The sequence below is a fragment of the Mytilus edulis genome, chromosome 4 (assembly GCF_963676685.1).
Source record: "Mytilus edulis chromosome 4, xbMytEdul2.2, whole genome shotgun sequence".
NCBI lineage: Eukaryota > Metazoa > Mollusca > Bivalvia > Mytilida > Mytilidae > Mytilus > Mytilus edulis.
Window position 1 is genome coordinate 51,341,807 of NC_092347.1, and position 24,127 is coordinate 51,365,933.

Here is a 24,127-nt window from a genome sequence, read left to right on the forward strand (position 1 = left end):
AACTGACCATTGAAAATTTGTATTTTTCTATGTACTAGTATTGGGTTTGTGTTCGATTAAGTCCCGTATGCAAGTTTACTCAATACTCCTTTAGTTTTTATTACCGTATAAAGGGTCTGCACACGACTTAATGCAAGTTTAATTCTTCAATGCAAAAGGTCATATTGCAATACATTGTGGTTTTTTTCCAAATGATTTGATGCCATAGCTAATTTCAAATATTCTTACAATTTAATGATTCGAAGTTTTTTTTTAATTACTAGTAGACGAAAGGTATAATAAACGCAAGCTTAAAACAAAATTTCTAGATTTTCAAACAAAAATCAACACTTAGACTATAGTCATAAAGTAGGACAATAAATAAAAAAAGACAAACCCGGGTACAGATAAGACACATAACTGCAAACGATAGACCATATATTGAACACTGAAAACTTAAAGTTAATTAGAAACATTGGTCAAGAAAAACATACAGGCCGGTTTATCCCTTGAAAGCCAACATCCTTTGATCTACCGACAATTTACCTGTAAAATTATGTTGGCGTTTAAGGAATCGGTGCATTACGTTTGCGCGCATTACCATTACATTTGCGCGCAAAAATCATTACGTTTGCGCGCAGCTTTTGCTTACATTTGCGCGCATTTTTTGACAGGTAAAATCAGGTAAAATATTATACAGGTCATGATACTTATTATTTATTAATTTGTTCAATTATTTATAACGTAAATATTTAATCCCCAAATGCGCGCAAACGTAGTGCGCCCTAAGGATTTTTTTTTCTTTCTGCAGTGCCACATCATAAATACAAATGTACTAATGAGTTTTATACAATAGCGACATAAAATTACCAGAGTGATCTAAATTACAGATAGAGATTATAGTGTCAAGTTGACACTTCTAAAGACCAAAGACTAAAGGTTCACTCGATAGACGCAAATTTTAAACTTCAAAAATTAAGGTTAATCGAGCACATTTATTAAATAATTGATTTTTACTTATTTTTTAGTTAACACCGAGCTCATGAGGGTCTTAAATCTGATCTTATTGCTGTGTCCACAATTCTTTTTCTACGTATTTAGTGTATCGGTGTGGACAATTCCATGTTTATATCACATGACATTTCCGCGGGAAATTCTTCTATTGAGACCGTACGAATGGATGTGAATTTGGATTAATGCATATATATTGTGAAATAAAATTGTTGATGATCACATTTTCTACAACACAGTTAGATGTCAGGTTTGTACACATTTAGTCTCAACTCTAGTCTATATTCAAAACTGAGCCAGTGAACTTACTGGTGCTGCATAATCCCATCACATTTCTGACATTTCAACCAACAAAAATTTATTGAATATATTATCAACTGACATATCTATTTTTATTTTATCTAATGTCAGTCATACCAACTGACAAACTCAGCGGAAACCGTGTATTCAATAACAATTTTATTTGTGTATTTTAGGGGTTGTTTACATTTTGAGTTGTATGATAAACGTATATATATGTTTGTATGTGTTTCTTAATGAAAACAGCTCAATTTTATGATACTTTATTATACAGAATCATGCCACACAGTTTGTTTACACTTGAGTGTGTCTAAATGACCCACATTACAGCCATGAAAATGGTATATCCCAATTTATTTATTCAATAAATTTGGTACAAATTTCCATTGTCTGTGTTTTTCTATAGAGTAAATGATGACTTGCATTAATCCATCAATCACTCTATTGGTTTATTTCTGTAATAAACGTATTTACACTTTTGGTATTTAGCTGAATCTTGCCTCCGAATGACCTTAGATCTACTCCGAATCACCTTTTGACGTCAAGCAACAATCACTTTTAAATTATGACGTCAAATAATTTAAATTATGATGTCAAAGTTTACGGGAACCTGTGTGATTTTATGTAATGGCGGACAAATTTGCATACAAGTGTAAATACGTCTATTACGAAAGCAACCGAGGATGACAATATTGTAGGGCGCCATGTGCTGGTGTGTAAATTATGTGCTATGTTTCATGCTAATTAACAAGTCTTTAAATTGCGCCCGGCCTTTGCAGATGAATTTTTTGAAGCCGGGTTGTACTAGTTCCTGTCAATATAATACTTCCATGGTTATATACAATGTATATATATATATATATACACATTAATGGATCTACAATCTGTCGATACTTGTATCTTGGCATTGCACAAGGTCATGTTTTTTTCTCTTGACTGTTTATGACGTCTTTACACTAATGGATGTGTGCAGATTGATAATTTAGTCTTAGATGCATGATTTTTTTATTAGTTGTTAGTGGCTTTGAACTAGCTGTCAGTTAACTGTGAGTACTCTCAGATCTGTTCCTAGGGCCATAATAAATAATAGGTTTGTTTGCCCAAACGCTACCTACCCAGAAAAAAGCTGCCTACTCAAATTCTTTTATTGTCCTGATTTGAAGAAGTTTTTTTTTAATCAAATAGGCATGAAGACTAATAAAAGAGGGACGAAAGATACCAAAGGGACAGTCAAACTCATAAATCTAAAACAAACTGACAACTCCATGGCTAAAAATGAAAAAGACAAACAGAAAAACAATAGTACACACGACACAACATAGAAAACTAAAGAATAAACAACACGAACCCCACCAAAAACTAGGGGGGATCTCAGGTGCTCCGGAAGGGTAAGCATATCCTGCTCCACATGTGGCACCCGTCGTGTTGCTTATGTGATTACAAATCCGGTAAATAGTCTAATTCGGTAGGTCATATTCATGAAAGGGAAGGGGATTGTAGTTACGTTAATAAACATCTGATACTTCAATTTCTTTTTTTGAAAAAAAAAAAAAAAATGCCTACCTACCTACCCACTGTCTCAACCTTTGGGTAGAGTTTGGGCAAACCAAAATATTTTTAAGTGTGGCCTAGTGTCTTTTTGTTGTTGGGATGTACAAGTACCCGGCCACATCCATTTGTATTTTTGTCCATCTGATGAGTTGAGCCTTTTTCAACTGATTTTTGTCGAGCCTGCGATTTTTGTTGCAGAAAGCTTGACATAGGGATAGTGATCCAGGGGCCACGGGGGGCATTAGCTAGCTTCTTAAAAGCTTTATATTTTAGAAGGTGGAAGACCTGTATGCTTCATACTCTGTATATAGATGCCTCATGTCACGAAGTTTCCCTCAGTCACATGTCCAATGTCTTTGACCTCATTTTTATTGTTCAGTGACTACTTGAAAAAAAAGTTATTTTTAGTAATGTTAAATTCTCTCTTATTATAAATAAATAGGATAACTATATTTGGTATATTTGGTATGTGCTTACCTTGCAAGGTCCTCATGCCCATCAGACAGTTTTTACTCGACCTCATTTCATGGATCAGTGAAAAAGGTAAAGTTTTGGTGATCAAGTCCATATCTCAGATACTATAAGCAATAGGTCTAGTATATTCTGTGTATGGAAGCACTGTAAGGTGTATATGTCCAACTGGCAGGTGTCATCTGACCTTGTCCTCATTTTCATGTTTCAGTGGTTATAGTTTTTGTGTTTACATCTGTTTTTGTTATACTGTATGCAATAGGTCCACTATATTTGGTGTGTGGAATTATTGTATGGTGTTGTACAGTGGCGTAGCTAGGTCAGTTTTACGTGTACGGCTGAACCTTGGTAAGTGGCCTGAAGACCCAAGCGAATCCAGGACAAAGAATTTGCTGGTAGTAGATTAGCGGGAGGGAAGCCTCCCGAAGTTTAAGAGTTATCGAGACTGACATACCATTCCTGTCATTGAAAACTCATTAATAACAACATTCTTCAGATTCCAAATGGTTTCTTTTTTATGTTTAATCTATTCATTGTGTTTATTTAGAATCTACTGACGGTCATTGGCTTTGGAGTAAACGTCCAAACCAGTTACTTTGAAATATGACTAAACAGAGTCGTTAGGCAAAGGACTCAATCAACAAAAACACAAGTTCATGTGCAAATTTCGTAAATTAGTTTTTCAGGTGCAATATTAAAATTTGTAAAGGGTTCTCTATGGAACCCTGGTTCTCGCCTGGGATTTCTCCCCGCATAAAGTATATTGATTCATTTATCAATCCATTACAGGATTTAAACAAATCAAATATTTTCATTTGAAGTTTCATGCATACTATGGAGGTTTATAAATTTATCATTTTAAATTAACTCATCATAGATACCAGCATTGAAATTTTGTACTTGCGCCAAAAATTCCAGATTGTCTGATCAAAATTGTGTAAAGATAAGTCCACCTGTTAGTTTAAAACTGAAAAATGAACGGAAAAAAGTTTGCTTCAGAAATTAACCATGAAAAAAAACTTTAAAAAAACTTTGACGAATGTTTAACAAACCAGGGATGATTCCAGGTGTTTTCAAATAGGTCCCTTGAACACCTAATTGGGAATTTTTATCCCAATTGGGATTTTTTTATGCATAAAATCTAAGACAAAATCATATTTTCCTGTAAAAACGGAAATGTATATTAAGTTTATTAACCTCTACACTGATTTAAGAAGTTGTAACATTTTGAATAGTTATGGATGGGCTACTGATTATGATATATATTTATGCTGGTAAACGATTTCCCCATGAAAATAATAAGAAAAGAATCGCATGATACGATAAAAAGGTAACGAGTCGACTAACGAGTCTCGTGGAACTTTTAAACCAGAGGAAGAACAAAGTAACTACAATGTAGTTAATAAGTTCTGGAGAACTTTTCGGCTAGTTAGTTCTTTCCGCCTGGAACTTTCCAACGTCGGAACAAAAGAGCATTTACAATAACTTGGACATCATACTAAAATCAGAAGCAATAAATTACACAAGAAATTAATAAAATTTAAAAAAATGTACAAAACAATTATGAAAAATAAATATGATATACAGCAACAATCACTGCATTAGTGGGTCCTCACTATGGACAGGTACATACAGAATGTGGCGGCTTTAACATCTTAACTGGCACAAAACTCTTCCCTAACATAGGACAGTGTATGTGTATAATCTCAGACATTGAATCTTTATCAATATAAATTGGAAATAACTTTTGAAAGTGGTAGGATTGCATAACATAAACATTACTGTACAAGCATTATTTGATACTTTAGAAATAGCTGAGAACAATGCCTGAGATAAATATTTTGACTAATTCTCTACACTATATTCATCTGAACGTGGCCAAGTTTGCCTTTGGGTTTTGATTAACTGCCTATAGCAGCCTTTGGTGCTTTGATTTTACTTTATTGACCTATGTTGTTCATCTCATTTCAGTTCTTGAATATGATATGACTAAAACCTGCAGTCACCTTACTTGGAAATGAGATGTATTTTGGAGAGCCAGATTATGGTAGCCCTAGGTATAGTCAGCTTTTTATTTATGATAAATGATTTGACAAGTTGCTTTTTAAAAAAAAAAAGTCAATACGTGAACCTTAGAACTTTTTTTTTGCTAATTATTTTAACTGAATTGTAAATTAAATCTCAGTATTTTCATTACCATGTGTGTGGAGGCTAACATTTTCTTTTTATTGTAAATCAGGATAATTATGGCATGTCGAGAGTGGTGTTAAATATAAAGAAGGGAGATAAGGGATGTGTTTATTTCATTAGTTCGTTTCTGGATGGTGTTACTTTCATTTTTACCAGTTTGAATAGTCAAACTACTACCAATGGATGACACTTCTATGGTGTTTATTGGTAGAGGTAATATTACGCCTTGATTCCCTTCAACACAGAGTATTGGCTCACACCGAACAGCAAGCTATTAAGGGTCCAAAAAATTACTAGTGTAAAACCATTCAAACAGGAAAACCAAGGGTCTAATCTATATAAAAAACGAGAAACATGTATGGATGACAACCATTTTACATCAGATTCCCGATTTAGGACAGGTGCTATCATTTGCAGCAGGGTTAAACATTTTAATGGTGCCAAACCTTCTCCCTTTTCTGAAACAATAGTACAACATCACAACATAAGAAAGACACACTATAAAATATCAATTGGAAGGCTTTGCTCAATAAAAAAACACAAATTAACACACAATGAATACTTAATATCCTGTCATATCCGGAGCCTGTTTTTCTGTTTGATTATTATCATGTGACATGTCTATTTTTTGTGTTTTTTTTTAAATGTTTTCTTTGCATTTGAACCTATCTCACATATTTATTAATAAGACAGAGAGATGCAAAAATTATTGTATATTAGATCATGTAATCTCTCAATGGGTCTTGTTGGAGAATTACACTTATTGATGATCAGTCGTAAGGAACATCAATTAATGTCTCCTACTGGTTGACCATTTCACAATGCCTCATTTATTATTTCTAGATTAATTTAAAGAATTTTTGAAAGACTGAGGTACATTTGTCCATGTTTTGAATCTTTATTATTCTTTAAGAATTATACGTATGGGAATCTATTTTTTTTCTATATAGATTATCAACTATATCATTCATTACCATATACATGTAGCAGATATAAAGTGAACTGTATAAATTTCTTTATTGCCAATTTTTAAGGTGCTCTTAATTACAGGAAGCTAATACAGATAAGAAGAATAAATGTTCTGAACGAACAATAATTAAGGTTTCGAATATTCCTCCATAGACTATATTTCTAACTTATAAATATGCTTGAACCTTAGGGGTTCACACAAAAAATCTTATTATTATCACACCCCATGCTACATAGGTTTTAACCATTTAGTCAGTCATTTTTCTTTCCTTTGTGCAGACTCCAAATCTTTTATTAAACAAATAAAACTATGCCATAAGCTATTGATCTTAAATTCTAATTCATAAACTCAAACGAACATAAAATATTTATCAAATAACCACAAACTCTTACATGGGAGACGCCACTTGCAGAGACAAGCGCACATTTTATTATAAATATGAGTATAATATTGTTGAAAGTTCATATACAGTATATATATATATATATATATATATAGCTATTAAGCCGCTTGTACTGGTTTCCCCATACTTGTGGTCCACAAATCTGAAAATAAATAATATGATTAATAATATTATTTAATTTGCAAAATGCTACCACATGTACACTTTGACTGCAATGGCTCGAATGACTTTAAACCACCTGAGTTCACTCGTGCATGAACTCAATATTCCAATTGAACCGACCTTACTATAATTAACCAAACACATGTTAACAAAAACAAACAACATTTTACATGTTCCATTTTGTACAACTTTGATAAATACATTTTATATGTAAGATTGCTTTATTAAGATTCTATCAGTTAGACCTAAACCAGAGAAGTTGTTTTTTTGATATATCTGTGAGCTAGCATGTTTATGTTTATTCAGAAAGGAAAGATGACTTATCACAAGATACTTAAACAAGGGATATTCAAGTTTTTAATCACTATGAACTGAAAAAAGTTATTTAAAAGACAAGACATTTTTTAAAAGCTAAAGGTGGTTGTTTTCATGAAGTTTAGACCAGTATTCAATGGGAGATAACTCTAATCACATTGAGGTTATTGATTTTTATGATAAACATTGATCATTGTTTTATCCAAAGTCAGCTGACTTGAATTTTCATGATTTGGTTTTGCATAAAACTATAAATTATCAATTATAAAACATTTAAAACTAGTTAGATTTATTTTTGATCATAATTATTTAGGTATTTAAGATATTTATTTCAATGAGCTAATTTATGTGTAGACCTTCTCTTAATCTTGTTTCTTCATACAAAGTTCTAATAAATATTTTTTCTTTTCAGCATTTCTATAAAGTGATAACATAACTTAAAGAAATTCAAAACTTTTCCTATATAACATTAACCATAGCCATGCTTACGTCAATTAAAGATAACTTTTTCATTTTTTTTATAACTGGTTATGATGTTGGATGCCATTTTTTTAAACGAAACATTGGAATAGCATGGATCCCTCCTTATAAGCACACTAACTTCTTAGTGTATCCTACGTCATAGACCATATATTACAATGTAATATATTTTACTAACTTGTGAAGAAAATATTGATTGAAAATAATTTAACTCATCTCTACTCTGTATATACTATATATTGCATAAAGACTGCACCTGTACTGAAGACAAACACTGCACTTGCACTTGGACTGAAGACCAAAACACTGCACTTGGACTGAAGACAAAAACACTGCACTTGGACTGAAGACCAAAACACTGCACTTGGACTGAAGACAAAAACACTGCACTTGGACTGAAGACCAAAACACTGCACTTGGACTGAAGACCAAAACACTGCACGTGGACTGAAGACACTACACCTGGACAAAATATCCAAGTTGAATGGGACTAGGGACCACTGGAACTAGCTCCTTCAAAAAGCATATTCATTATTGACCTCTTTATTGATGTGTTATGATGAAATCATGTTTTTGATAATTGCATTGATTAATGATCATGCCTTTAAATTTGGATTGACCTCGACCCAAGACTTATAGTTTCTCCTGAGTATAAATGAGTTTGCTCGTTGAAATTGTATAGAAAAAATTTCAATAAAATATTTACCATTTTGTTAACATTTGATAGCAAGGCTAATGGCTGGTGCACCAATATAGATTTTCATAATTGGCTCTAATTTAAAATTAATTTTTTTTAAATCGGAAAATTGCAACACCAATCAGTGTCTATTTAAAGTTGATAATTATTTATAGCTTTTGTTAAAGATACAGCCTTTTCTTTAATATATGTTGCCACTTTGGACTGAAGAAGATGGATTCATGGCAGACAGGAGGAGTCAGTCAACCTGTATGTATTTTTTTTGCAGTTTTTCTTAAAACTATGTTTCTATTTGATAGACATTCAGATCAATTTTTTCTGAACAGTTTTGGAAAAAAACTGCTTCATGTTAAATTGGGACTTGTAAAAGCAGACCACTGCAGAGAGCAAACTTAAGTTTCAATTTAAAAATGACATTCAGTATGGGCTTTGCTTATTATTAAAGTTTACCTATAATTGTTAATTTCTGTGTCATTTTGGTCTCTTGTGGAGAGTTGTCTCATTGGCAATCATACCACATCTTCTTTCTTTATCAAGATTAAATTCTGAAAAATTGCAACAGGAGTCTGTATTTAAAGATGATATTAATTTATAGTTTTTTGTTGCAGGTAGACAGCCTCTACGTGGCCCGCCTACACAGATGAAGAGGAGGACACCACTCATGGCTTGGGCAGGGTTTTAACACGTGGGTATTATTCCGTCATTACAGTTTTTCTTCAAACTTTGTTTATATTCGATAGGCAATAAGATCTGTTTTTTCTGGAATAGTTTGAAAAAAAACAGAGGCTTTATTCATGTTAAAATGGGACTTTTAAAAGCAGTATTCACTCTGCGGAGAGCAAACTTTTGGTTTTGATTTAAAAATGCCATGGGGTTTGGACTTTGCTCATTGTTGAAGGCCGTACGGTTACCTATAATTGTTAGTTTCTGTGTCATTTTGGTCTCTTGCGGAGAGTTGTCTCTCATTCGCAATCATACCACATCTTCTTTCTTTATCAAGATTAAATTCTGAAAAATTGCAACAGGAAAGAGTCGGTATTTAAAGATGATATTAATTTATAGTTTTTTGTTGCAGGTAGACAGCCTCTACATGGCCTGGCCTGCACAGATGAAGAGGAGGGAGGACACCACACCACTCATGGCTTGGGCAGGGTTTTAACACGTGGGTATTATTCTGTCATTACAGTTTTTCTTCAAACTTTGTTTATATTCGATAGGCAATAAGATCTGTTTTTTCTGGAATAGTTTGAAAAAAAACAGAGGCTTTATTTATGTTAAAATGGGACTTTTAAAAGCAGTATTCACTCTGCGGAGAGCAAACTTTTGGTTTTGACTTAAAAATGCCATGGGGTTTGGACTTTGCTCATTGTTGAAGGCCGTACGGTTACCTATAATTGTTAGTTTCTGTGTCATTTTGGTCTCTTGCAGAGAGTTGTCTCTCATTGGCAATCATGCCACATCTTCTTTCTTTATCAAGATTAAATTCTGAAAAATTGCAACAGGAAAGAGTCGGTATTTAAAGATGATATTAATTTATAGTTTTTTGTTGCAGGTAGACAGCCTCTACGTGGCCCGGCCTGCACAGATGAAGAGGAGGGAGGACACCACACCACTCATGGCTTGGGCAGGGTTTTCACACGTGGGTATTATTCCGTCATTACAGTTTTTCTTCAAACTTTGTTTATATTCGATAGGCAATAAGATCTGTTTTTTCTGGAATAGTTTGAAAAAAAACAGAGGCTTTATTTATGTTAAAATGGGACTTTTAAAAGCAGTATTCACTCTGCGGAGAGCAAACTTTTGGTTTTGACTTAAAAATGCCATGGGGTTTGGACTTTGCTCATTGTTGAAGGCCGTACGGTTACCTATAATTGTTAGTTTCTGTGTCATTTTGGTCTCTTGCGGAGAGTTGTCTCTCATTGGCAATCATGCCACATCTTCTTTATCAAGATTAAATTCTGAAAAATTGCAACAGGAAAGAGTCGGTATTTAAAGATGATATTAATTTATAGTTTTTTGTTGCAGGTAGACAGCCTCTACGTGGCCCGGCCTGCACAGATGAAGAGGAGGGAGGACACCACACCACTCATGGCTTGGGCAGGGTTTTCACACGTGGGTATTATTCCGTCATTACAGTTTTTCTTCAAACTTTGTTTATATTCGATAGGCAATAAGATCTGTTTTTTCTGGAATAGTTTGAAAAAAAACAGAGGCTTTATTTATGTTAAAATGGGACTTTTAAAAGCAGTATTCACTCTGCGGAGAGCAAACTTTTGGTTTTGACTTAAAAATGCCATGGGGTTTGGACTTTGCTCATTGTTGAAGGCCGTACGGTTACCTATAATTGTTTGTTTCTGTGTCATTTTGGTCTCTTGCGGAGAGTTGTCTCTCATTGGCAATCATGCCACATCTTCTTTCTTTATCAAGATTAAATTCTGAAAAATTGCAACAGGAAAGAGTCGGTATTTAAAGATGATATTAATTTATAGTTTTTTGTTGCAGGTAGACAGCCTCTACGTGGCCTGGCCTGTACAAATGAAGAGGAGGGAGGACACCACACCACTCATGGCTTGGGCAGGGTTTTCACACGTGGGTATTATTCCGTCATTACAGTTTTTCTTCAAACTTTGTTTATATTCGATAGGCAATAAGATCTGTTTTTTCTGGAATAGTTTGAAAAAAAACAGAGGCTTTATTTATGTTAAAATGGGACTTTTAAAAGCAGTATTCACTCTGCGGAGAGCAAACTTTTGGTTTTGACTTAAAAATGCCATGGGGTTTGGACTTTGCTCATTGTTGAAGGCCGTACGGTTACCTATAATTGTTAGTTTCTGTGTCATTTTGGTCTCTTGCGGAGAGTTGTCTCTCATTGGCAATCATACCACATCTTCTTTCTTTATCAAGATTAAATTCTGAAAAATTGCAACAGGAAAGAGTCGGTATTTAAAGATGATATTAATTTATAGTTTTTTGTTGCAGGTAGACAGCCTCTACGTGGCCCGGCCTGCACAGATGAAGAGGAGGGAGGACACCACACCACTCATGGCTTGGGCAGGGTTTTCACACGTGGGTATTATTCCGTCATTACAGTTTTTCTTCAAACTTTGTTTATATTCGATAGGCAATAAGATCTGTTTTTTCTGGAATAGTTTGAAAAAAAAACAGAGGCTTTATTTATGTTAAAATGGGACTTTTAAAAGCAGTATTCACTCTGCGGAGAGCAAACTTTTGGTTTTGATTTAAAAATGCCATGGGGTTTGGACTTTGCTCATTGTTGAAGGCCGTACGGTTACCTATAATTGTTAGTTTCTGTGTCATTTTGGTCTCTTGCGGAGAGTTGTCTCTCATTGGCAATCATACCACATCTTCTTTCTTTATCAAGATTAAATTCTGAAAAATTGCAACAGGAAAGAGTCGGTATTTAAAGATGATATTAATTTATAGTTTTTTGTTGCAGGTAGACAGCCTCTACGTGGCCCGGCCTGCACAGATGAAGAGGAGGGAGGACACCACACCACTCATGGCTTGGGCAGGGTTTTCACACGTGGGTATTATTCCGTCATTACAGTTTTTCTTCAAACTTTGTTTATATTCGATAGGCAATAAGATCTGTTTTTTCTGGAATAGTTTGAAAAAAAAACAGAGGCTTTATTTATGTTAAAATGGGACTTTTAAAAGCAGTATTCACTCTGCGGAGAGCAAACTTTTGGTTTTGATTTAAAAATGCCATGGGGTTTGGACTTTGCTCATTGTTGAAGGCCGTACGGTTACCTATAATTGTTAGTTTCTGTGTCATTTTGGTCTCTTGCGGAGAGTTGTCTCTCATTGGCAATCATACCACATCTTCTTTCTTTATCAAGATTAAATTCTGAAAAATTGCAACAGGAAAGAGTCGGTATTTAAAGATGATATTAATTTATAGTTTTTTGTTGCAGGTAGACAGCCTCTACGTGGCCCGGCCTGCACAGATGAAGAGGAGGGAGGACACCACACCACTCATGGCTTGGGCAGGGTTTTCACACGTGGGTATTATTCCGTCATTACAGTTTTTCTTCAAACTTTGTTTATATTCGATAGGCAATAAGATCTGTTTTTTCTGGAATAGTTTGAAAAAAAACCAGAGGCTTTATTTATGTTAAAATGGGACTTTTAAAAGCAGTATTCACTCTGCGGAGAGCAAACTTTTGGTTTTGATTTAAAAATGCCATGGGGTTTGGACTTTGCTCATTGTTGAAGGCCGTACGGTTACCTATAATTGTTAGTTTCTGTGTCATTTTGGTCTCTTGCGGAGAGTTGTCTCTCATTGGCAATCATATCACATCTTCTTTCTTTATCAAGATTAAATTCTGAAAAATTGCAACAGGAAAGAGTCGGTATTTAAAGATGATATTAATTTATAGTTTTTTGTTGCAGGTAGACAGCCTCTACGTGGCCCGGCCTGCACAGATGAAGAGGAGGGAGGACACCACACCACTCATGGCTTGGGCAGGGTTTTCACACGTGGGTATTATTCCGTCATTACAGTTTTTCTTCAAACTTTGTTTATATTCGATAGGCAATAAGATCTGTTTTTTCTGGAATAGTTTGAAAAAAAAACAGAGGCTTTATTTATGTTAAAATGGGACTTTTAAAAGCAGTATTCACTCTGCGGAGAGCAAACTTTTGGTTTTGATTTAAAAATGCCATGGGGTTTGGACTTTGCTCATTGTTGAAGGCCGTACGGTTACCTATAATTGTTAGTTTCTGTGTCATTTTGGTCTCTTGCGGAGAGTTGTCTCTCATTGGCAATCATACCACATCTTCTTTCTTTATCAAGATTAAATTCTGAAAAATGACACCACACCACTCATGGCTTGGGCAGGGTTTTCACACGTGGGTATTATTCCGTCATTACAGTTTTTCTTCAAACTTTGTTTATATTCGATAGGCAATAAGATCTGTTTTTTCTGGAATAGTTTGAAAAAAAAACAGAGGCTTTATTTATGTTAAAATGGGACTTTTAAAAGCAGTATTCACTCTGCGGAGAGCAAACTTTTGGTTTTGATTTAAAAATGCCATGGGGTTTGGACTTTGCTCATTGTTGAAGGCCGTACGGTTACCTATAATTGTTAGTTTCTGTGTCATTTTGGTCTCTTGCGGAGAGTTGTCTCTCATTGGCAATCATACCACATCTTCTTTCTTTATCAAGATTAAATTCTGAAAAATTGCAACAGGAAAGAGTCGGTATTTAAAGATGATATTAATTTATAGTTTTTTGTTGCAGGTAGACAGCCTCTACGTGGCCCGGCCTGCACAGATGAAGAGGAGGGAGGACACCACACCACTCATGGCTTGGGCAGGGTTTTCACACGTGGGTATTATTCCGTCATTACAGTTTTTCTTCAAACTTTGTTTATATTCTATAGGCAATAAGATCTGTTTTTTCTGGAATAGTTTGAAAAAAAAACAGAGGCTTTATTTATGTTAAAATGGGACTTTTAAAAGCAGTATTCACTCTGCGGAGAGCAAACTTTTGGTTTTGATTTAAAAATGCCATGGGGTTTGGACTTTGCTCATTGTTGAAGGACGTACGGTTACCTATAATTGTTAGTTTCTGTGTCATTTTGGTCTCTTGCGGAGAGTTGTCTCTCATTGGCAATCATACCACATCTTCTTTCTTTATCAAGATTAAATTCTGAAAAATTGCAACAGGAAAGAGTCGGTATTTAAAGATGATATTAATTTATAGTTTTTTGTTGCAGGTAGACAGCCTCTACGTGGCCCGGCCTGCACAGATGAAGAGGAGGGAGGACACCACACCACTCATGGCTTGGGCAGGGTTTTCACACGTGGGTATTATTCCGTCATTACAGTTTTTCTTCAAACTTTGTTTATATTCGATAGGCAATAAGATCTGTTTTTTTCTGGAATAGTTTGAAAAAAAAACAGAGGCTTTATTTATGTTAAAATGGGACTTTTAAAAGCAGTATTCACTCTGCGGAGAGCAAACTTTTGGTTTTGATTTAAAAATGCCATGGGGTTTGGACTTTGCTCATTGTTGAAGGCCGTACGGTTACCTATAATTGTTAGTTTCTGTGTCATTTTGGTCTCTTGCGGAGAGTTGTCTCTCATTGGCAATCATACCACATCTTCTTTCTTTATCAAGATTAAATTCTGAAAAATTGCAACAGGAAAGAGTCGGTATTTAAAGATGATATTAATTTATAGTTTTTTGTTGCAGGTAGACAGCCTCTACGTGGCCCGGCCTGCACAGATGAAGAGGAGGGAGGACACCACACCACTCATGGCTTGGGCAGGGTTTTCACACGTGGGTATTATTCCGTCATTACAGTTTTTCTTCAAACTTTGTTTATATTCGATAGGCAATAAGATCTGTTTTTTCTGGAATAGTTTGAAAAAAAAACAGAGGCTTTATTTATGTTAAAATGGGACTTTTAAAAGCAGTATTCACTCTGCGGAGAGCAAACTTTTGGTTTTGATTTAAAAATGCCATGGGGTTTGGACTTTGCTCATTGTTGAAGGCCGTACGGTTACCTATAATTGTTAGTTTCTGTGTCATTTTGGTCTCTTGCGGAGAGTTGTCTCTCATTGGCAATCATATCACATCTTCTTTCTTTATCAAGATTAAATTCTGAAAAATTGCAACAGGAAAGAGTCGGTATTTAAAGATGATATTAATTTATAGTTTTTTGTTGCAGGTAGACAGCCTCTACGTGGCCCGGCCTGCACAGATGAAGAGGAGGGAGGACACCACACCACTCATGGCTTGGGCAGGGTTTTCACACGTGGGTATTATTCCGTCATTACAGTTTTTCTTCAAACTTTTTTTATATTCGATAGGCAATAAGATCTGTTTTTTCTGGAATAGTTTGAAAAAAAAACAGAGGCTTTATTTATGTTAAAATGGGACTTTTAAAAGCAGTATTCACTCTGCGGAGAGCAAACTTTTGGTTTTGATTTAAAAATGCCATGGGGTTTGGACTTTGCTCATTGTTGAAGGCCGTACGGTTACCTATAATTGTTAGTTTCTGTGTCATTTTGGTCTCTTGCGGAGAGTTGTCTCTCATTGGCAATCATGCCACATCTTCTTTCTTTATCAAGATTAAATTCTGAAAAATTGCAACAGGAAAGAGTCGGTATTTAAAGATGATATTAATTTATAGTTTTTTGTTGCAGGTAGACAGCCTCTACGTGGCCTGCCCTGCACAGATGAAGAGGAGGGAGGACACCACACCACTCATGGCTTGGGCAGGGTTTTCACACGTGGGTATTATTCCGTCATTACAGTTTTTCTTCAAACTTTGTTTATATTCGATAGGCAATAAGATCTGTTTTTTTCTGGAATAGTTTGAAAAAAAAACAGAGGCTTTATTTATGTTAAAATGGGACTTTTAAAAGCAGTATTCACTCTGCGGAGAGCAAACTTTTGGTTTTGATTTAAAAATGCCATGGGGTTTGGACTTTGCTCATTGTTGAAGGCCATACGGTTACCTATAATTGTTAGTTTCTGTGTCATTTTAGTCTCTTGCGGAGAGTTGTCTCTCATTGGCAATCATACCACATCTTCTTTCTTTATCAAGATTAAATTCTGAAAAATTGCAACAGGAAAGAGTCGGTATTTAAAGATGATATTAATTTATAGTTTTTTGTTGCAGGTAGACAGCCTCTACGTGGCCCGGCCTGCACAGATGAAGAGGAGGGAGGACACCACACCACTCATGGCTTGGGCAGGGTTTTCACACGTGGGTATTATTCCGTCATTACAGTTTTTCTTCAAACTTTGTTTTTATTCTATAGGCAATAAGATCTGTTTTTTTCTGGAATAGTTTGAAAAAAAAACAGAGGCTTTATTTATGTTAAAATGGGACTTTTAAAAGCAGTATTCACTCTGCGGAGAGCAAACTTTTGGTTTTGATTTAAAAATGCCATGGGGTTTGGACTTTGCTCATTGTTGAAGGCCGTACGGTTACCTATAATTGTTAGTTTCTGTGTCATTTTGGTCTCTTGCGGAGAGTTGTCTCTCATTGGCAATCATACCACATCTTCTTTCTTTATCAAGATTAAATTCTGAAAAATTGCAACAGGAAAGAGTCGGTATTTAAAGATGATATTAATTTATAGTTTTTTGTTGCAGGTAGACAGCCTCTACGTGGCCCGGCCTGCACAGATGAAGAGGAGGGAGGACACCACACCACTCATGGCTTGGGCAGGGTTTTCACACGTGGGTATTATTCCGTCATTACAGTTTTTCTTCAAACTTTGTTTATATTCGATAGGCAATAAGATCTGTTTTTTTCTGGAATAGTTTGAAAAAAAAACAGAGGCTTTATTTATGTTAAAATGGGACTTTTAAAAGCAGTATTCACTCTGCGGAGAGCAAACTTTTGGTTTTGATTTAAAAATGCCATGGGGTTTGGACTTTGCTCATTGTTGAAGGCCGTACGGTTACCTATAATTGTTAGTTTCTGTGTCATTTTGGTCTCTTGCGGAGAGTTGTCTCTCATTGGCAATCATACCACATCTTCTTTCTTTATCAAGATTAAATTCTGAAAAATTGCAACAGGAAAGAGTCGGTATTTAAAGATGATATTAATTTATAGTTTTTTGTTGCAGGTAGACAGCCTCTACGTGGCCCGGCCTGCACAGATGAAGAGGAGGGAGGACACCACACCACTCATGGCTTGGGCAGGGTTTTCACACGTGGGTATTATTCCGTCATTACAGTTTTTCTTCAAACTTTGTTTATATTCGATAGGTAATAAGATCTGTTTTTTTCTGGAATAGTTTGAAAAAAAAACAGAGGCTTTATTTATGTTAAAATGGGACTTTTAAAAGCAGTATTCACTCTGCGGAGAGCAAACTTTTGGTTTTGATTTAAAAATGCCATGGGGTTTGGACTTTGCTCATTGTTGAAGGCCGTACGGTTACCTATAATTGTTAGTTTCTGTGTCATTTTGGTCTCTTGCGGAGAGTTGTCTCTCATTGGCAATCATACCACATCTTCTTTCTTTATCAAGATTAAATTCTGAAAAATTGCAACAGGAAAGAGTCGGTATTTAAAGATGATATTAATTTATAGTTTTTTGTTGCAGGTAGACAGCCTCTACGTGGCCCGGCCTGCACAGATGAAGAGGAGGGAGGACACCACACCACTCATGGCTTGGGCAGGGTTTTCACACGTGGGTATTATTCCGTCATTACAGTTTTTCTTCAAACTTTTTTTATATTCGATAGGCAATAAGATCTGTTTTTTCTGGAATAGTTTGAAAAAAAAACAGAGGCTTTATTTATGTTAAAATGGGACTTTTAAAAGCAGTATTCACTCTGCGGAGAGCAAACTTTTGGTTTTGATTTAAAAATGCCATGGGGTTTGGACTTTGCTCATTGTTGAAGGCCGTACGGTTACCTATAATTGTTAGTTTCTGTGTCATTTTGGTCTCTTGCGGAGAGTTGTCTCTCATTGGCAATCATACCACATCTTCTTTCTTTATCAAGATTAAATTCTGAAAAATTGCAACAGGAAAGAGTCGGTATTTAAAGATGATATTAATTTATAGTTTTTTGTTGCAGGTAGACAGCCTCTACGTGGCCCGGCCTGCACAGATGAAGAGGAGGGAGGACACCACACCACTCATGGCTTGGGCAGGGTTTTCACACGTGGGTATTATTCCGTCATTACAGTTTTTCTTCAAACTTTGTTTATATTCGATAGGCAATAAGATCTGTTTTTTCTGGAATAGTTTGAAAAAAAACCAGAGGCTTTATTTATGTTAAAATGGGACTTTTAAAAGCAGTATTCACTCTGCGGAGAGCAAACTTTTGGTTTTGATTTAAAAATGCCATGGGGTTTGGACTTTGCTCATTGTTGAAGGCCGTACGGTTACCTATAATTGTTAGTTTCTGTGTCATTTTGGTCTCTTGCGGAGAGTTGTCTCTCATTGGCAATCATATCACATCTTCTTTCTTTATCAAGATTAAATTCTGAAAAATTGCAACAGGAAAGAGTCGGTATTTAAAGATGATATTAATTTATAGTTTTTTGTTGCAGGTAGACAGCCTCTACGTGGCCCGGCCTGCACAGATGAAGAGGAGGGAGGACACCACACCACTCATGGCTTGGGCAGGGTTTTCACACGTGGGTATTATTCCGTCATTACAGTTTTTCTTCAAACTTTGTTTATATTCGATAGGCAATAAGATCTGTTTTTTCTGGAATAGTTTGAAAAAAAACCAGAGGCTTTATTTATGTTAAAATGGGACTTTTAAAAGCAGTATTCACTCTGCGGAGAGCAAACTTTTGGTTTTGATTTAAAAATGCCATGGGGTTTGGACTTTGCTCATTGTTGAAGGCCGTACGGTTACCTATAATTGTTAGTTTCTGTGTCATTTTGGTCTCTTGCGGAGAGTTGTCTCTCATTGGCAATCATACCACATCTTCTTTCTTTATCAAGATTAAATTCTGAAAAATGACACCACACCACTCATGGCTTGGGCAGGGTTTTCACACGTGGGTATTATTCCGTCATTACAGTTTTTCTTCAAACTTTGTTTATATTCGATAGGCAATAAGATCTGTTTTTTCTGGAATAGTTTGAAAAAAAAACAGAGGCTTTATTTATGTTAAAATGGGACTTTTAAAAGCAGTATTCACTCTGCGGAGAGCAAACTTTTGGTTTTGATTTAAAAATGCCATGGGGTTTGGACTTTGCTCATTGTTGAAGGCCGTACGGTTACCTATAATTGTTAGTTTCTGTGTCATTTTGGTCTCTTGCGGAGAGTTGTCTCTCATTGGCAATCATACCACATCTTCTTTCTTTATCAAGATTAAATTCTGAAAAATTGCAACAGGAAAGAGTCGGTATTTAAAGATGATATTAATTTATAGTTTTTTGTTGCAGGTAGACAGCCTCTACGTGGCCCGGCCTGCACAGATGAAGAGGAGGGAGGACACCACACCACTCATGGCTTGGGCAGGGTTTTCACACGTGGGTATTATTCCGTCATTACAGTTTTTCTTCAAACTTTGTTTATATTCTATAGGCAATAAGATCTGTTTTTTCTGGAATAGTTTGAAAAAAAACCAGAGGCTTTATTTATGTTAAAATGGGACTTTTAAAAGCAGTATTCACTCTGCGGAGAGCAAACTTTTGGTTTTGATTTAAAAATGCCATGGGGTTTGGACTTTGCTCATTGTTGAAGGCCGTACGGTTACCTATAATTGTTAGTTTCTGTGTCATTTTGGTCTCTTGCGGAGAGTTGTCTCTCATTGGCAATCATATCACATCTTCTTTCTTTATCAAGATTAAATTCTGAAAAATTGCAACAGGAAAGAGTCGGTATTTAAAGATGATATTAATTTATAGTTTTTTGTTGCAGGTAGACAGCCTCTACGTGGCCCGGCCTGCACAGATGAAGAGGAGGGAGGACACCACACCACTCATGGCTTGGGCAGGGTTTTCACACGTGGGTATTATTCCGTCATTACAGTTTTTCTTCAAACTTTGTTTATATTCGATAGGCAATAAGATCTGTTTTTTTCTGGAATAGTTTGAAAAAAAAACAGAGGCTTTATTTATGTTAAAATGGGACTTTTAAAAGCAGTATTCACTCTGCGGAGAGCAAACTTTTGGTTTTGATTTAAAAATGCCATGGGGTTTGGACTTTGCTCATTGTTGAAGGCCGTACGGTTACCTATAATTGTTAGTTTCTGTGTCATTTTGGTCTCTTGCGGAGAGTTGTCTCTCATTGGCAATCATACCACATCTTCTTTCTTTATCAAGATTAAATTCTGAAAAATTGCAACAGGAAAGAGTCGGTATTTAAAGATGATATTAATTTATAGTTTTTTGTTGCAGGTAGACAGCCTCTACGTGGCCCGGCCTGCACAGATGAAGAGGAGGGAGGACACCACACCACTCATGGCTTGGGCAGGGTTTTCACACGTGGGTATTATTCCGTCATTACAGTTTTTCTTCAAACTTTGTTTATATTCGATAGGCAATAAGATCTGTTTTTTCTGGAATAGTTTGAAAAAAAAACAGAGGCTTTATTTATGTTAAAATGGGACTTTTAAAAGCAGTATTCACTCTGCGGAGAGCAAACTTTTGGTTTTGATTTAAAAATGCCATGGGGTTTGGACTTTGCTCATTGTTGAAGGCCGTACGGTTACCTATAATTGTTAGTTTCTGTGTCATTTTGGTCTCTTGCGGAGAGTTGTCTCTCATTGGCAATCATATCACATCTTCTTTCTTTATCAAGATTAAATTCTGAAAAATTGCAACAGGAAAGAGTCGGTATTTAAAGATGATATTAATTTATAGTTTTTTGTTGCAGGTAGACAGCCTCTACGTGGCCCGGCCTGCACAGATGAAGAGGAGGGAGGACACCACACCACTCATGGCTTGGGCAGGGTTTTCACACGTGGGTATTATTCCGTCATTACAGTTTTTCTTCAAACTTTGTTTATATTCGATAGGCAATAAGATCTGTTTTTTCTGGAATAGTTTGAAAAAAAAACAGAGGCTTTATTTATGTTAAAATGGGACTTTTAAAAGCAGTATTCACTCTGCGGAGAGCAAACTTTTGGTTTTGATTTAAAAATGCCATGGGGTTTGGACTTTGCTCATTGTTGAAGGCCGTACGGTTACCTATAATTGTTAGTTTCTGTGTCATTTTGGTCTCTTGCGGAGAGTTGTCTCTCATTGGCAATCATGCCACATCTTCTTTCTTTATCAAGATTAAATTCTGAAAAATTGCAACAGGAAAGAGTCGGTATTTAAAGATGATATTAATTTATAGTTTTTTGTTGCAGGTAGACAGCCTCTACGTGGCCTGCCCTGCACAGATGAAGAGGAGGGAGGACACCACACCACTCATGGCTTGGGCAGGGTTTTCACACGTGGGTATTATTCCGTCATTACAGTTTTTCTTCAAACTTTGTTTATATTCGATAGGCAATAAGATCTGTTTTTTTCTGGAATAGTTTGAAAAAAAAACAGAGGCTTTATTTATGTTAAAATGGGACTTTTAAAAGCAGTATTCACTCTGCGGAGAGCAAACTTTTGGTTTTGATTTAAAAATGCCATGGGGTTTGGACTTTGCTCATTGTTGAAGGCCATACGGTTACCTATAATTGTTAGTTTCTGTGTCATTTTGGTCTCTTGCGGAGAGTTGTCTCTCATTGGCAATCATACCACATCTTCTTTCTTTATCAAGATTAAATTCTGAAAAATTGCAACAGGAAAGAGTCGGTATTTAAAGATGATATTAATTTATAGTTTTTTGTTGCAGGTAGACAGCCTCTACGTGGCCCGGCCTGCACAGATGAAGAGGAGGGAGGACACCACACCACTCATGGCTTGGGCAGGGTTTTCACACGTGGGTATTATTCCGTCATTACAGTTTTTCTTCAAACTTTGTTTATATTCGATAGGCAATAAGATCTGTTTTTTTCTGGAATAGTTTGAAAAAAAAACAGAGGCTTTATTTATGTTAAAATGGGACTTTTAAAAGCAGTATTCACTCTGCGGAGAGCAAACTTTTGGTTTTGATTTAAAAATGCCATGGGGTTTGGACTTTGCTCATTGTTGAAGGCCGTACGGTTACCTATAATTGTTAGTTTCTGTGTCATTTTGGTCTCTTGCGGAGAGTTGTCTCTCATTGGCAATCATACCACATCTTCTTTCTTTATCAAGATTAAATTCTGAAAAATTGCAACAGGAAAGAGTCGGTATTTAAAGATGATATTAATTTATAGTTTTTTGTTGCAGGTAGACAGCCTCTACGTGGCCCGGCCTGCACAGATGAAGAGGAGGGAGGACACCACACCACTCATGGCTTGGGCAGGGTTTTCACACGTGGGTATTATTCCGTCATTACAGTTTTTCTTCAAACTTTGTTTATATTCGATAGGCAATAAGATCTGTTTTTTTCTGGAATAGTTTGAAAAAAAAACAGAGGCTTTATTTATGTTAAAATGGGACTTTTAAAAGCAGTATTCACTCTGCGGAGAGCAAACTTTTGGTTTTGATTTAAAAATGCCATGGGGTTTGGACTTTGCTCATTGTTGAAGGCCGTACGGTTACCTATAATTGTTAGTTTCTGTGTCATTTTGGTCTCTTGCGGAGAGTTGTCTCTCATTGGCAATCATACCACATCTTCTTTCTTTATCAAGATTAAATTCTGAAAAATTGCAACAGGAAAGAGTCGGTATTTAAAGATGATATTAATTTATAGTTTTTTGTTGCAGGTAGACAGCCTCTACGTGGCCCGGCCTGCACAGATGAAGAGGAGGGAGGACACCACACCACTCATGGCTTGGGCAGGGTTTTCACACGTGGGTATTATTCCGTCATTACAGTTTTTCTTCAAACTTTGTTTATATTCGATAGGTAATAAGATCTGTTTTTTTCTGGAATAGTTTGAAAAAAAAACAGAGGCTTTATTTATGTTAAAATGGGACTTTTAAAAGCAGTATTCACTCTGCGGAGAGCAAACTTTTGGTTTTGATTTAAAAATGCCATGGGGTTTGGACTTTGCTCATTGTTGAAGGCCGTACGGTTACCTATAATTGTTAGTTTCTGTGTCATTTTGGTCTCTTGCGGAGAGTTGTCTCTCATTGGCAATCATACCACATCTTCTTTCTTTATCAAGATTAAATTCTGAAAAATTGCAACAGGAAAGAGTCGGTATTTAAAGATGATATTAATTTATAGTTTTTTGTTGCAGGTAGACAGCCTCTACGTGGCCCAGCCTGCACAGATGAAGAGGAGGGAGGACACCACACCACTCATGGCTTGGGCAGGGTTTTCACACGTGGGTATTATTCCGTCATTACAGTTTTTCTTCAAACTTTGTTTATATTCGATAGGCAATAAGATCTGTTTTTTCTGGAATAGTTTGAAAAAAAACCAGAGGCTTTATTTATGTTAAAATGGGACTTTTAAAAGCAGTATTCACTCTGCGGAGAGCAAACTTTTGGTTTTGATTTAAAAATGCCATGGGGTTTGGACTTTGCTCATTGTTGAAGGCCGTACGGTTACCTATAATTGTTAGTTTCTGTGTCATTTTGGTCTCTTGCGGAGAGTTGTCTCTCATTGGCAATCATACCACATCTTCTTTCTTTATCAAGATTAAATTCTGAAAAATTGCAACAGGAAAGAGTCGGTATTTAAAGATGATATTAATTTATAGTTTTTTGTTGCAGGTAGACAGCCTCTACGTGGCCCGGCCTGCACAGATGAAGAGGAGGGAGGACACCACACCACTCATGGCTTGGGCAGGGTTTTCACACGTGGGTATTATTCCGTCATTACAGTTTTTCTTCAAACTTTGTTTATATTCGATAGGCAATAAGATCTGTTTTTTCTGGAATAGTTTGAAAAAAAAACAGAGGCTTTATTTATGTTAAAATGGGACTTTTAAAAGCAGTATTCACTCTGCGGAGAGCAAACTTTTGGTTTTGATTTAAAAATGCCATGGGGTTTGGACTTTGCTCATTGTTGAAGGCCGTACGGTTACCTATAATTGTTAGTTTCTGTGTCATTTTGGTCTCTTGCGGAGAGTTGTCTCTCATTGGCAATCATGCCACATCTTCTTT

At 35.8% G+C, this 24,127-nt stretch overlaps 1 long non-coding RNA gene across 1 annotated transcript; it reads left to right on the forward strand.

The window, feature by feature from the left end:
- Positions 1-1,140: 1,140 nt before the first annotated feature.
- LOC139519929 (uncharacterized) lies at positions 1,141-7,929 on the forward strand. The gene is made up of 3 exons (XR_011663758.1): positions 1,141-1,240; positions 5,284-5,369; positions 7,765-7,929. It is a non-coding gene; the product is annotated as an uncharacterized lncRNA (long non-coding RNA).
- Positions 7,930-24,127: the final 16,198 nt, after the last annotated feature.